A 13,746-nucleotide genomic window follows, 5' to 3' on the forward strand; every position below is an offset into this window, starting at 1 on the left:
CTTCGACGTGCGCATTTTCTCGAGGTAAAACTACGCGCGTGAAGTCGCAATCGCCCTCGGTTGTGATAATTAGCGTAATTAGCGTAACATTTGAACCTTTCTTTGTCTGCAGATTTTTATCTGTCCGCCTGTCCACAGCACGAGATAAGATAAAAAAAGAAACACGCCGGATATGCACCGACGCGAGCAGACAGGGTTGCTGCTTTCACCTGGCATCCAAATCGTGGAATCTTATGCAAATGAGACTTGTTCATGCATTACTTTGTCTTCTAATTAGTGCGACAATAACAACAACAGCGCTGCTAAAAAATGGCATACGCAGCGAAGCACAAGACAAGGAGGCAAGCAAAGATTTCTATAAAAGATAAAAACCAGAGATATATTTTATCCACTCATGAATGCACAATACTTTCCCGAGATGACCAAGGAGAGGCTTTTTTGAAAACGTTGCAGCTTTTTATACTTTTGGAACGTGCAGGCAGAGTGTATTTCTTTGTGACGCATTCTCTCTTGCGTTCTAGCAATTGAGCGCTCATAGCATCTCGCACGTGATCTTATCCGCGCTCGCACATCAATCAATCAATCAATCAATCCATCAATCAATCAATCAATCAATCAATCAATCAATCAATCAATCAATCAATCAATTAATCAATCAATCAATCAATCAATCAATCAATCAATCAATCAATCAATCAATTTTGCACTGCAAAAAACAGCTTACAAGTTCAGGCCTGCCAAAGCCTTATTGGGCCTGTACGGCAGCGGCTAGAAGAAAGCGGAAAGTCGGGGCCAGCGCTTTATAGAAATGTCTAAATGTCTCTATAAATGTCTATAAATATCAACGCTACCGCCCTCGTTCCTTGCATCCGCCAGATAGGCCCGACCTGAAACGCGTGGGATTATTGAAAAGTAAATGAAATGAAAAACAAATGCTTGCGCCGAGACGCGCCGAGAACAGGCGAGGATCCTTTAAGTATAGACGTGCTGTACACGCTACGCCATCGCTGATATCACGTGCGTGCTTACAGGTGACGTAACCAAAAGAGTTCTAAATGTTTCTTAAGTGACAACCAAGAAACCTTGTGTTGTTCCTTGTTTATGTAAATGGGATCAAAACACTCAGCAGTATGCATTAACTCCTGCAGTGGGGTTACCTAGGCGTAGCTCAATTTAGACCAATTTTTTTCAGCCTTGTATACACGGTCGCATTGTTACTCTGAGTAATGCATATGGCAGACCTTTCCCGAGGGGCTCTCAAAGAACACTTTGTCTGAAGGGCGTCTTTCGAACGATGACGTCCCGAAAGTACTTCACTAGATGCCAACAGGAGTGGAGGAATAAAATACCCTAGGAATGTTCCGTAAGCATTGTCTCTTCGTCTGTAGCTAGTTTTTTATAACCAACGACGCGAGATCCCGAACATAAGGTGACACAAAAGCCATACTAATTCTTCTACAGTGGTCTTTTGTGACCAATACGTTGGTTGAAGAAGTAAAATGCCTCTGGTGATGGTATATCGAAAAGTTATATCCTTCTGGTAATGATAAAAAAAGATGTACTATTGCAAAAGATGACATTCCACACTCCGATTTGAATATGACATCTTTCGATTATACCGGCTATACAAAAAGTCGCAGCCCAGGAGGCAATACTTACTATAGACCCCCACAAGTAAAAATTAAAGTTTAGCTCTTTCTTTTAACTATATAATTCTCTTTTCCTGCGTTTGTTCCTCCGCTAGCGGTAGTGCAAATTAGAGATGTGGATGACACCTTTCGCTCCCCGCCCTACATGCCGGCAGCAGCATCATGCCATGAAGGCTGGCAGAGGAGCCGTTATAAGGGAAGGCGATTTTAGATGGACTGTATGCCTCATAGGACCATACAATGTGCGTGGAATTTCATGGCTGCAAGGTGCGTGTGGTAATAACTTTGCTCGAGGGGGATGTAGTGAGACCCTTTAAGGTGACAGCGGTGGCCTTATACTTGACTATCGTGATCATGTCACCTTATCTTGTTGCATCTAAGAAAATGTTGGCGCAGCTTTAAGTATATATTACTTCTTTGGGGTTGACTGCATAGGTACCTACGCGTACCTAGCGCCTTTGCCACAAGTAACCAGGATCCATGGCTTCATTCCCTCTCGTTTAGCGGAGCCCTGACCGCTTCCATAACTAATGAAAAGGCTTTGAGAGGTGAGGCTAAGGGCTCTAGTTACCTTACGGAGATTTAGAGATTGCAAGGCGGCTCAACTATACGACTGAGAAGCAAATCATGCCGCATAGTTAATTTTGGAAAAGATGGCACATGTGAAAGCGAAATACAAAGGCGAATGCGAGGCTAAATGCGAAAACACTTATGTGGATCATAATCATTACATAGACGTGCTTCATTTAGGTTAGCACTGGAGGCTATAGTGTCTGGGCGAGCCCCCCCCCCCCCCCCCCCCCCCCAAAACGCACAACCTTTTCACTTTTATTGCTCTCACTTTAGGAAGGGAATCATCACCAATAGACAATGCGGACCTCATGTGCTGACGAGTTCCCTTGCCTGAGTTGGGCTGAAGGGAAGAGTACGGCACAACAGTGGTTTTTGCAGCGCAAGCATTATGAAAATAGAGATGGATAGAGAGAAAAAAGTAGAAAGAAGGAACAAAAATGTCAATCGATGCGGACTAAGTACACCCCTCCCCGCCCTCCCCCACCAAGCTTTGGATGAGTCGCGTTCAGCCATAAGTCATGTCAGGTAGGCTTCCGCCATCCAATCGAACTTTCGCGAGGAGCGAGAGCGAGCGAGAACGGCTTGCAGCAGCGACGGTGTGCGCCCAGGCATGACTGCTGTGGTATAGGCGGTGGGAAAAGATGGCACGTTGTGCGGTGCCGGATGCCCTTACGTTAGCTTTCTGCACAAGCTTTTGCTTCTGTACTGCGATCACCTCAAGCGTGGTATTGGGAACGGTTCTCCTCGAAAAACGTCAAGATGGACTGACGTGAGCGAGTGCACAACCAGGTAATAATATAACCGTAATAAAAGAAAGAAAACGAGTCGGGCTGGTGGATGTGCTATCATAGTTGATGCTGTCGCAGTGAGATATACAAGCCACCGGAAACAAAACACCAAAAGCTCGGCAATAGAGCCCAACTTTCTCCACAGCCCTCCCTGACGAACAAAATAGAAGCTGAGGGCACAAACCAAGCGAAGGCCAGTCAGGTGCGTGACGGGCAGTCTGTACAGGTTGGCGGTGCCTTCGGACGCCCGGTTCCCGCGGCCGATGAGACTATGCATGAACCTTCTGGAGCGCTAGAAAATTCCGCGCGCGTCAGAGAGCACGTCTGTGCGATGGGCGCTTCGGGCGCTCCCCGACGAACGCGTGGGGTACACGAGAGTGCGGCTCCGGCCGTGGCGCTCGAAGCTCAAGATGACAAGAAAGGCACCGAGCGAGTAGTGCACGGCCAATAAATCCCTGCAAAGTTTCCCTTTTTTTTAATCATGAAATGCTTTTAGCTCCCGTTGTCGGCGCGCCGCGGAGGACCATGGTGCCAGGACGGAGCACAACACGGAGGCGAACCTAAACGAACTTTGGCGAAATTTTCAGCTCAGCTTCTATTGCCTACGTGCTGCGCTGCCGCCGGTACAACGCATGCGTCAGCAACAGTGTCTTCATAGTCCCGTGCGGGGCGAAAGGAGCCCAAGTTCTGCCCCCCAGCCCGAGAGGCGCACGCGTAGTCCTGGAGGCACTTGAGAAGCGAGGTGTCAGTGCCGCTTGAGTTGCCATCATTACAGAATGCGCGCGAGCTCTGAAGGGCAGGCCTCTAACTGTTGTTCTTCGACGTGGTGGTCGGCGGAGGCGGAGACTCTGGGAGACAAGAGTCCCAGAGCTCCGTGTAGCGCGTGCTGGCACCATCCCTTCTCCTTGGGCTCATAGCGAGCGCTGGTCGCGCGTTTTTCCGTACACGTATATGAAAAGCCGCGAAGAAAGCCGGGCGCACTCTCGCTCGTGAATAACAGCTAAGGACAGAAAAGTGGATGATGAGGGACGCTCCCCGAATTCCTGTGCGGCTACCAGCATCTATGATCCGTCATAAAACACGGTAGGCCTTCCCTGCAGCGCATTTCATGCTTGCATCAGCTATCGACGAGGAGATGGTTTGTAAACTTTTTATTACCCGTATTTCATCCACCCTCTCCTCCAGCACTACCAGCTCAGCACTCGACGGAGCGTCTTTCCGTTCGGGGTTGCATCGGCATTTTTCTTCTTTCACGACAGTCGTGTATAGGTTACAGTTGCCCTTTCTATCGGTGGCTTCATGCGTGTCGATTTTAATATGCACGAAAAGTAGCCCGCAGAGTTGTGGCGACGAGCGTTCACATGCCTGCGATCCTGAGCGCTCCGTTGCTGCACCCAGGTCGACAACGGCGCGCACTGAGATGGAATGCCAGTGTGTCCGTGCGCTTATTTGTACGACGTCCCGGGCTGCGCTGAACTACCGACGCAGGAGCTCTTAACGCCCCTGAAGAACGCATCTTGGTCCCGTATGGTCATTTAGAAGCTCAAAGAAGGCTCGTTATGTGCCGTAAAAAACAGTGGTGCATAGCGCAGTCTGCGCGCAATAAATCCACCGGGACGTTGGAATGCCAATGTCGCGAATTTTCCGGAAAGGTATACAGGCACTATTTTAGACGAATGATCCATCTTTTGTGTCATTCGTTAACGAGGTCCCATTCACAACTCTTCTCATAAAGTAATGAGAACAAGAGCGGATAGGATTCTGCGAGAAAGGAGAGTCCAGACCACAAATTGTTTTCTACACTGTAGTCTGATCAGTGGGCTAAAGATACGATGACTTAGCGACACCCACCGCTGGCTGCCGAATACCGGATAGCTTGTGCCTGAGCGCGTACGGAGCGTGGTGCCTGACCATTTCCCGTCCCATGGGCTGATCGTCAGCCGCTGACAACTCAGTTCAGTGCCGGCGGTGCTGTTTTTAATGCGCAGTGCCTGCGGTCTTAAGACGCACGCTGCAGGCGTAATATGTAGCTCTGTATTTGCGTTGGTCTTCGGCGAATGGTATTCATCACTTAATGGCTTTGTGTCCTTTAGCGGCATTTCGTTCCCTTACTCACGTTATCAGCCGCGCGCATTCATTGCAAAATGAGGCCCGAAAGCTTACAGGATACGTTCATGCGTAGTAGCACAGGCATAGAGAACACTTCGAAAAAAGACCGGATTTTAACTAAGCTCAGGCCCCGTTTGGCACCGTTCAAATTAAAAAAAAACAGAGAAAAAGGACACGAATAAAGAGGAGTTTCACTTCTTGGCGGTTCATACAGCGCCTCTTGCCAGGAAAGAACACGTAAACCCCATCAGATAATGTTAATGTAAAAGGAGATGCATTCCCTTGACTGAAAAGGCGAGTACGTCATCTTTACTTCTCATCAGGAACGAACGTAAAGAACGAAATGAAGACGGCGACATCATGATGCTAACAAAACGGTTTTTTTAAAGAACGTCGTAATTTCAACAACATAATGAAACTAGTTCTACGTTTAAATGTAAAACTACGACCGGCAAGACCGCATATTGTCACGAAGACGACGACGCTGGCAGTGGCACGGGACGGAGCACTCGCGCTAGGCCAGCCGCCATTAAAAATCATCTCACTGCCATCGTACATCTAGCCTCATTCTTCGGCTGGTCGCCACATAACAATATAATTCAAAATTGCCTATTTATTCAATAACAGTTTATGAAGTCATCTTGTCACGTTGCATGCTGAATTCTTTTCGTCCACCTGACGCTGGCTGTTTTTTTTTTTCGCATCCGGTCTCAAAAGCTATAAGTGGGAGCTTTTTTTTTTACAGCATCGAGCCTGCGGTTTATCCCTCCTGATCCCGACCCAATTCTTCTCTAATCACGAAAGTATGTTGTTTCCTAAGGCAGGGTGGTGAAACACACCATTCTCTTAACGTCAAAAACATTTTTAGGCCTAAGGCGGGTGGTCCGTCAAGCCGAGAAAAAGAGGAAAAACGCCCAGGCAGAATGGTGACATGTTTTCCTTTATAATTCCCTCCTTATACCCCCCCCCCATCCGCTGACCGGAAAAGGCTGCGCCGCTGGCCGCCTTCCATCGGTGTCATCGCTCCGTGACAGTTCCATCGTCACTTATCGCGCCATCCCTGAGGCGACCGCGGCCACTGCTCGCTTTTCCCCTTTGTCTCCCTTCCAGCTCTTATAGATTGAGAAGATCGCCTCGGGCCTTTGCGACAGATAGTGCGGCGTGCCGAGCTGACCACATCGGGAGTGCACGATGATGTGATCCCTGTCGGCAGTAAACTCTAAACCGCAATTCACAGACTAGCCTATAAGTATAGTGTATTGCACGACTCAGCGGCTCAAGAGATATTTTTTAGCGTTCAGCCTGCCCGCAGCGGGAAGCTAAAAGCTAAAATAAGCTAGAAGCTAGAGTTTTTCTGAAGATTATTGCTACTATATAGACGGCATCCAGTCATCTTTAGCGCAATGTTTAGCGCGCGCAGTAAACCCTTTCTTAATGAAATCTCAGTTTATGTCTCGTTTAGGAATATAAAACATAGCAGTACACCCCGGCCTCTTTCCTAGGTATTTCATGTCAAAATAGTAAAGCTTAACCGATTTCCCAACATGCAGCATTTAATTTGAATGAACCTCTGTACTCAAGAATGTTTTTATGATCGGTTTAAGTTTTTGGCTCCATACTGCCTGCGTGCCGATTCAAACCACTCTTTAAGCAGCTGTAGCGCCAAGACGGATTGGTCGAGCAGAAGGTGAAACCAGGAGAATGTTTCTTTGTTCTCTGCTCCATTAATTTCATGGCGGCCAATCATTTCCGCGGTGACAGCGACTGTGGTTGACCATGCGTGTATGGAGTTCCTAGAAAATTGGCATCGGTCTATATCATAAAAGCTTGAAATTATTCACTCTCAAGAATCGCCGCAGACATGTGGCTGCTAAGCAGAAGTGTTTGTATCTTGTATATATGTGTGTAGTATGCTGAGAGGCGCGTCAACGCGTAAAAAGGGTTTACTGACGTATCCACTGGGCATCTGTTATTATAATTACTTCTGGTTATATATACATCAGAAATGGTTTCACTGCAGCTGATTAATAATTGAAAATAGGAATCATCAAAAAATGAAAAACAGGCGCCTGTGTGCTGTGCGATGTCAGTGCACGTTAAAGATCCCCAGGTGGTCGAAATTATTCCGAAGCTCTCCACTACGGCACCTCATTTGTCCTTTCTTCTTTCACTCCCTGTTTTATCCCTTCCCTTACGTCGCGGTTCAGGTGTCCAGCGATATACGAGACAGATACTGCGCCATTTCCGTTTCCAAAAACCTATTATTATTATTATTATTACTATTATTATTATTATTATTATTATTATTATTATTATTATTATTATTATTATTATTATTATTATTATTATTATTATTATTATTATTATTAACAGTTAAAAAACTTAACGCATTAATTCGACATCACCGGGCCCCGACTGGCCCCCGGACGAAATGTCAAATTAATGCCCTAATTTTTAAGTGTAATGTTTTTCATTGATCGGTGATTTTTCATGCTGAACGTAAAAGCGCGAGAAACAAGGACGTAGAATAAGACAGAATACACGAGCGCTTTTTCAACACGACACCACAGACACACAGACAGCACGAGGGGATTTTTCTTTCTAATATATATATATATATATATATATATATATATATATATATATATGTGGCATGTGCGCCTAGAAATGCGTCATATAACACATTCGAGGGGCACATGCTTCCTAGCTTTCCTCACTGTCCCCCTTCCCCGAGGTAAATCACTTATGCGTGGAATACATAGCGCAGTGTCCGGTGTCGCTACTCACGAATCTAGCTCCGAGTTCGAAGCACTGTTCGGACCGCAGATTGACGCCATGATCACTGAACAACACAACTGTGCACCTTACCTCGTTGGCTCAACATTGGTAGGCTTTATTTTCGCACCTGAACCGGCAGTGCGACAACACGCGAAACACGTACCGCATTTGCCCCCCGTCGAGGAGGACGTGACCTGCGTGCCCAAAGTGTTGCCACTACCGACGACGTGGACCAAGGGTCTGCGGCACTTCCTCTGTCGACGCTGTGTGCGCGTGTCGGTGCCTGCACATGTGTCGCTTTGTTGTCTCGTTTCTACGAGTTCCCTGTTGCTAGTTAGCGGGCCGCCGGACTGAACCAACGTCAATGGATCCTCTGTGCCGAGCCGGACATCACTGGCTCAATTTCTGACCGTAAATTAATAATGTGTTCGCTGGCTACCAGCGTCGGACAGTGCCAGAGTAACCCGGATTTCCGTCAACGTTGGGTGACTTCAATTGCGGATGGAATAGTTTTGGTGGCCATGAGGTTACGTATGATTGTTACTTGTCAAAACCAGACCTAAACACAGCGTATAGAAGCATGACTGAGACACAGTTCTCAAACTGTCTCGTACGCTAGAGATATTCTCTCCAGGACGTAGTTCCCAACGTAATAGCCAAGGCGCTAGGCTATCTTCTGTGTTTTTTTCTTTCTTTTGGTCATCTCATCGTAGACACTGACGTCACGACTAGGTGCTGCCGCTCTCCGACACGTCTGTGACGGACCGCCGCCGCCGACGATAGGCACTGCCGAAGCGGCGCGCTCACGTATGCTCGTGCTGGCGCCCACTCGGCTACGCTACGCTCGGCAGCCGCATCTCGCTGCGGTGGTCGGCGTGTCGGCCGCTGCGGTCACCAAGGCAACATCGCCAGCGGTGGCCAACCTAGCGTCGCTCTTCATTTCGTAATGCGTGGCCGTGGCACTTAGGTGCCGCCGCTTGGCCCCGCTGCTCTGTTTTCGCCGCCCCGTATACGACGGCGTCTTTTTTAATTGTTCCTTCTCTGCGCAAGGCTGGCGTGGGCGCTTCCCAACGCCAGGGCCGGCTCCACCCAGTGCTGAAGTGCGCTGTCGGAAAAAGCTCGCCTTCCGTGCCAGCGCGCCCGCTATTGTTTTCTTCGCGGTCGCGACTTTTGCGCGACACCCGGCGTCTTTCGTAAATAACGACGGCCTGCCTGGGGAAGCGCGCGTTTCGCTGTGCCAGATCAACAAACAAGGAACAGAATGTGACTGTGCGAGTATGAGAAGAAGAAGGAGTCTGTATTATGGTTGAGAAGTCACGAGAGAACCTATACACGGGATGATTGTCACGTGATGTTAATCTGTGTCACTGCAGTGATTTTCTTTTGCATGTTCCACTAACGTTACCTGACCTGCTGAAGTTGTTTCTAGAGTCAGCCATACCGTTGCGAAGGCGAAGAGACATTATTTGTTCCCAATGTTTGCAATTAACTTTCTTGATTTCTTGACTGTGAACGATTCCAGAAACAGAAAGTTAGGCCCCGACAGGGCGCCACTACTCTCGCTTCTCGAACCTGAGAAGTTCGTTCCAGAGTTGTAGTGAATACAATATTTGCTCAAGGAATATCAGGTCTCGTTGGGTTGTCGCCTATTCTTTATTCTCAGACGGGTTATGATGAAATAAAGGCTGTTAAAAATGTGAACTAGCAGCGTTCGTAAGTAAGAGCATTTAAAGTGAAGGCCTCAAATAACTACATTGAGTTTACTAGTGCGTACGTAACTGATACTATCACTCGCCAAACAAAAAAAGGGCCATTAGGAGCTGCTTGATTTCATTCGCAGTTAGCTAATTCCGCAATGACGCTTTTTAGCTTCGTTGATATACCAGATGGCGCGAAGTTCGTACGCGTTCACCAAGAAGCACGAGGAAAGTTCGCGCCCTCGCAACACCTCATGCGGCGCCAGCGAGTAACATCAGACTCACACTCATCGCGTACTATAAACTCCTTATTGTTTTGGTATCTGAGCACTGTTGAAGGTTTCTTAAAGTGACTGTCTGAGCACAGTTCTTCATTGAGCATGTTTCTGCTTCGTCTTCAATCCCTTCATGCAGTTCAAGGAGTCCGCCTGTATTGTCCTTGCAGGGTGGGCAGACCGATTGGAGCGCTGCACTAGTAATGAAAAATCTTATATGAATCTCTTTGAGCGCGTGTTTTGTTTTGCTACAAACATTTATTACTCCACTTCTATGCGGAATAGCAATATCAATGCGCTTCTGAGGTGGCGGTGCGCTTACAAGGCGCCGCTGAAGAAGTAAGGTGTCATTAAGTATTTCATGATTTGATTTGGTTTGTGGGTGTTTGACGTCCCAAAGCGACTCAGGCTATAAGGGACGCCGTAGTCAATGGCCCCAAAATTTCGACGACCTGGGGTTCTCTAACGTGCACTGACATCGCACAGTACACGGGCCTCTAGAATTTCGCCTCCATTGAATTTTGACCTCCGCGGCGCGGTTCGAACCCGCTATTTCGGGTCAGCAGCCGAGCGCCATAACCACTGAGCCACTGCGGCGGCATTAAGTATTTCAGGTGGGCACTTTATCCTAGTAAAAGATGATTCCGAGCGCAAATTCAAGGACATGCGAAACTTAGGTACGGCAACAACGAAGTTTATTATGCCTTTCATTCCGGCTTGCTGCTATCATTTCCTAAAAAAAGTGGTTAGAACGCCGTTTGAAGTGCTTGGGCTATTTATTTGCAAGCGTTTAACAATATTTGCATTTCTGACGCAAGGAAAAGTTTAGCGCGAAAAGAAGAAATCCATTTAAAAGACGATATTAGCCCTTAATTTTCAATTTTTAATGTCGCTTCTGGCTTGCGGCTGATCCGCTGTTCTTCCTGCTCCCTCTTTTATAAGATGCCGACGCCATCGAAACACGCTGGACTGGGAGATTAAATGCGCTATATCAGAACGCAGAGCCGAATTCCGCTCATGGTAGCTCGTGATTTATGCTAAGTGCACGACGCCGTGCGCACGTCAGGTTTAAAATTACAATTCTCGCAATTACGCCGAGAAAGCATCTTTTAAATCTTCGTACAGTTGCGACGACCATCGAAAAGCGAACGGGTAGTAGGAAGTTCATATCACAGGAGCAATGTATTAAAGTTGCACCAAGGCCACGAGGAGCATGCCAGCGCCGCTGAACACTTCATTATCGGCTCTCCGGGTCCAATTCCGAGAGCCCATTAGCTCGTGCGCAAAGAGTGAGCTCGTTAATTGCCCCGCTTTAGGGGAGCCAGTTTGCCCCTCCCGTGCTAGGTGTGGCTTCGTTTTCTACCTCTGCACGCGTGCGTCGCTTGCCCATTTGTGCTTCCTCGAATTCTTGCTTGATGCTAATATTGTTTCAGGGAACGAGTGCTTCGCTAAATATAAAGCACAAGAGGACAGGATTCCTGTGTTTATTTTCAGTACCTTCTCACGTGCGCTTCGCGAGCCGCTGAAGTTCCTCCGCGGGAGTTTTGGAGTTTCTTTAGTATATGGGCATGAACGGGCGTAACTGCATTGTAACCTTTTATATGAGCCATTCCGTGCAGTTTGCGTCACTTTACATCGCATTATTCTTGTTCTTTTTCCATTTATTCTATGCCAATTCTTCCTTCTAATAGTATGCGCTATGGAGGAGACATGCCCCTAATCACTAAAGGCTCTCTCCTGACCGATCAGGCTCATACGTCCTGAATACCTGAAGAAAAAAAGAAGGAAGGCGACATTGCTCAAAGCCAGTAGACGGCACGTAGAGGCCAAATTCATGGAGATATCTATAAATACAGGCTGCCAGCCCGTCTGGTTAGCTCAGTTTGCAAAGAGACTGCTTTGGCGAGGTGGGCGCGTTACAGGTTCGAGCCCCGAACCAGTACAGCCCTTTTTATAGCTGCGGAAATTGAAGAAAGCTGTATAGCTTTCCTCTGCAGACCTATGGCTGCACTGTGAAGAATGTTACTTGTAATTATTCACAAGTGAGAAAGTGCGGAATAAAACACTGCTCATTGGTTCAAATTGAGCATGACCGATTCCTCCGTCGGTCCCCTTTCAGGACCATCACTTTACGCTTACTCCTATAATGGTTGGCTAGACGCGTCAATTGTTCCACCCTACCGATCTCAGAATTTATTACGGGGCGAAACATAGCGCGTTTTCACACGCCCGAAAAAGAAGGCAAACATGACAAGCATTTAAAGAAAGGCACTAGGGCTTCAAACTAGTGAGAGAAACGCGTTGTCGACTACGCCTGTCGCAATTGTCCTGAGATGGTCACCGGTCGTCTTTGGTCGCTCGGTTACAGGTGTCCACGCAGTTGTCCAGAGCGTTCAACTTCAGCGTTCCGTTGTTCGTCAATGCCACCTCCCGCTTCGGGCCTCCGGTTTCAAGACTGCTCTCACAAACGTTTTCTTTTGGAATGCTTGAGTAAGCTATTCTCTCGAGCCACTACCCTGCTTCCTTGTTGCGTTTGCCGCGACATCCACCGGATGAAATCAGCTGCTTCACCAGAGAGGCTTCTCGCACGTGACTCGGCACAACGAAACCAGCTAGAACTACATGCCACGTGCTCTGCACGTGCTGCATCCTATTAGGTGCGGGCGAGGCCATCGAGAAAAGTAGCAGCCACTTAAACCCTCAGGAATTCACGTAATGTAATGGCAAGCCGTCTCAACGGAAGATCGTCTTGTTGATTTAGGTTTGGAGGCGGCTGGAGTTGACAGGTCAAAGTGATCGACACAGATAGTCAATTCGCTGCAGTAAAGCACATTATCAAGGAAGACCTTAACGAAATTATATCTCTTGAATATACACTAATAAGCATAACGTGATAGGAGATCTAAGCTTTGTATTCTTGTCTCCCTGTTTCGGAATGCGCTTAATTTTGAAATATTGACACGCCGTTTCTTTGAGGACCGCCTGCTTTCAAACTAGCTACCGTTGGCCGTCCTCCCTATTCCGCGGTGACAACGATGGCCAGAGGCGACAATGAACTTCGAAGTTCATAAAGCTCCAGCACACAAACGCTACGCGGTTACTTAACTCAAGAAACAGACATAACCTAAAGCTTTCTTAGGCTTTTTAATACCGTCGTCCTTGAATGAAAATTAAAACCCTTTCGATGTGTAATACATGCAGGGATCGTGTCACGCGCTCCCCGTTTGTCCCAACGCATATTCCAGAGCGGAAAAAGAAAGAAGAAAGAAAACGTCGCAGCTAATATGCTGCTACCTTGGTTACGTCGGAAATCCTCGCACTCTTTCTCCTTTGAGTCGTATCGCCATTACTTCCTGCCCTAGCGTTGAAGGCAGCCCATCCGAAGGCCCGTTTCGACTTCCAGTGTTTACGTTCAGAACGCAACGCTTTCCTTTGCCCTCACACTCATACGCACATGCGCTTGCACACCCACACAACACAGGCACGCACTCACACGCACACACATTGAACTGGTTCGTCCCTGGCACACGGTGTTCTAGAAGGGCAAAGGCGCTGAGAACACACACACACCGCTCGGGGAACATGAAAAGCGCCAGAGAGGAAAGAAAGTGAAAGGCTGTTGCCATTGAACGGGCGCCATCTTAGACCGTGTCTTGGCGGATCAGGAGCCCAGATCTTGTTAGCTTAAACCGATCAGCTGGCCCGTTTCTTCCAGCGCCACTTTGTCAATAGTCTCGCTCCTGCACGTTATCCTCCTTCCCACCTTCCCCCTGGGAATGACGGCGAGATTGCGTGCAGTAATGCTAGCATTCGCCAGAGCAATGGGTGCTGCATCTGTTCGTTTCCACCTTTCTTTGCTTTATCGCATCGTTAGCGC

The 13,746-nt window shown here is 47.8% G+C and overlaps 1 protein-coding gene and 1 pseudogene across 1 annotated transcript in view; both read right to left on the reverse strand.

Moving 5' to 3' along the window:
- The window catches only part of LOC144116466 (uncharacterized), a 31,680-nt pseudogene extending 27,755 nt beyond the window's left edge, over positions 1-3,925 (reverse strand).
- SLO2 (slowpoke 2) overlaps positions 1-13,746 on the reverse strand; it is a 604,504-nt gene that overhangs the window by 449,153 nt on the left and 141,605 nt on the right. The gene's annotated exons all lie outside the window — the stretch shown is intronic.

The sequence above is a fragment of the Amblyomma americanum genome, chromosome 1 (assembly GCF_052857255.1).
Source record: "Amblyomma americanum isolate KBUSLIRL-KWMA chromosome 1, ASM5285725v1, whole genome shotgun sequence".
Classification (NCBI taxonomy): Eukaryota; Metazoa; Arthropoda; class Arachnida; order Ixodida; family Ixodidae; genus Amblyomma; species Amblyomma americanum.